Below are 1,966 nucleotides of genomic sequence, written 5' to 3'. Positions count from 1 at the left end.
TATATATATACATACATAACAGTCAACGACACATGGACGTTCACATTCATCTTTTAATGTCAATTTCAAACCAGCCATTCCTAATCATCATTTAGCCTGGAAAATTGAAAATGTGACTTTTTAAAATCCCTACTTATTGTATAAATCTATTCTAAGCAACAACATACATATATATTTTTTGGTAAGTCAAAGTATTAAGTAAAAGTAACCATCTGTACCTTCAAACATGCGCTTACAAGCCTGAAAGAGCAAAGAACTTCAGCACAGTTTGCGTATTTTTATGTAACAGCAGGGTTTTACTGTTGTGGTTTAAACACTAATTTATATTGAGTAATTTGTTTAATGATTTGATTATTTCCTCCACTGAATAGCCTATTGTCTTATTCACAAAAGTCCGAAATCAATCCTACAAGTAAAGTCGACCACAAATACACAACTCTTTCAAATATACTTAAACATTTCTGTCTGATGAGGAGGCAAAAAAAATTTCTCATGCACATTTTTTGAAAAACACATTAAAAAAACATTACAAGTGCCCAGCAATTTAACCCCTACTTACTCCTCCAAACAACAACAACAACAACAACAACAACTGTATACAAGAATAACATGTAAATCAACACAAAATACAATACCACACAAAATGCTTGGAATCTTTTCGGGTCGCATACCCTGTTAGATTCAAAAGCCCAAAGAAAAATACTTAAACAGAGATTTAAATATGAAGTAACTCATAGCAACAGTGGACAGTTGATAGCATTAACTTGGTAACTTTGCATCAATTCTGTTTACCAAGCATGCATGTGTTTCGAAGTGGAAGATTGGCAAGACAAAGCAGACATACAAAGACACAAGCGATGACCCAGGAATATTCTGTTTAAAAACAATCTGAAGCGTTAATGGCAGCAGCACTTTCGTTTGGGGTCTTCATCTATTAGGAAGACAAGTAATATGAGCTTTGATTCAATAATAAAATCTACTGAACCAAAGGGCTCAGCATACTGTATATCAGGTAACCTTTAGCACATGCTAGCCCTATTTTGTCATTTTGACATTTTAATTTGGTCTAAATTTCATATTTTTGCCGAAACAAGAATTTGTTTTATTATTATTTTATAGCTAAAATAAAAATTTTAGCTATAAATTTCACTTTGAAATTTCAGTGTGACACTCCAAGTTTCAGTGTGACACTCCAAGGTTTAAACTCTCTGGAACTAGAAAAAATAAATAAATAAAAGAACATATAATAAAAAACAAACCAAAAATAACAACAACAACAACAAAAAGCAATTTGAAATTATTTACATATAACTATTAAATGGGGGAAAAAAATGTTGTGTCAAGATAAGATGTCGTTTATATAAAAATACTGGAAATAATGTATAAAGCATTGAACAAAGGTTTTCCTTCTGGAATTCAGAAATTATTTAAGTTAAGAGAGAATAAATATAATTTGCGAGGTTTGTTTATATTTCAATGTGCAAAAGACAAGAGCCAGGTAAAATCAAGATGTGTTTCAGTTATTGGTGTGAAACTGTGGAATGAATTGAATGATGATTTTAAGTTATGTCCTTTCTTGGTGAGCTTCAAAGGAGCTCTAAAATATAAAATGACAACATCTTACGCTGTAAAGTAGATTTATAGATTTATATATGTATTGTTAAGATATCTTGTTAGGTTGTTGTATAAAATAGGGTAGAAAAGGATAAGGCTGGCTTCAGCCTATTCCTTCTTTGGTAAATGATGGGTTTGTTTATTGTTGTTTTGTTTGTGTCGTGTGTTTAATGTGGGTAATTTACCAAAATAAAGTATTGATTGATTGATAAGATTTTAGATAGTTTAAAAAAAACACACACACATTGCTACCGCTTATTAACTTGTTCTGTCAGATAAAAACAAATGACTTTATTCTGTGATACGTTGACATTACACTGGATAGATAGATAGATAGATAGATAGATAGATA

General features: G+C 30.8%; 1 protein-coding gene across 1 annotated transcript in view; it reads right to left on the bottom strand.

Moving 5' to 3' along the window:
* Nucleotides 1–1,966, bottom strand: part of sepsecs (Sep (O-phosphoserine) tRNA:Sec (selenocysteine) tRNA synthase) — a 16,273-nt gene that overhangs the window by 13,364 nt on the left and 943 nt on the right. The gene's annotated exons all lie outside the window — the stretch shown is intronic.

The sequence above is a fragment of the Poecilia formosa genome, unplaced genomic scaffold (genome assembly GCF_000485575.1).
Source record: "Poecilia formosa unplaced genomic scaffold, Poecilia_formosa-5.1.2 Scaffold111, whole genome shotgun sequence".
NCBI classification, from domain to species: domain Eukaryota; kingdom Metazoa; phylum Chordata; class Actinopteri; order Cyprinodontiformes; family Poeciliidae; genus Poecilia; species Poecilia formosa.
This window is presented reverse-complemented; position numbering and strand designations above follow the sequence as displayed.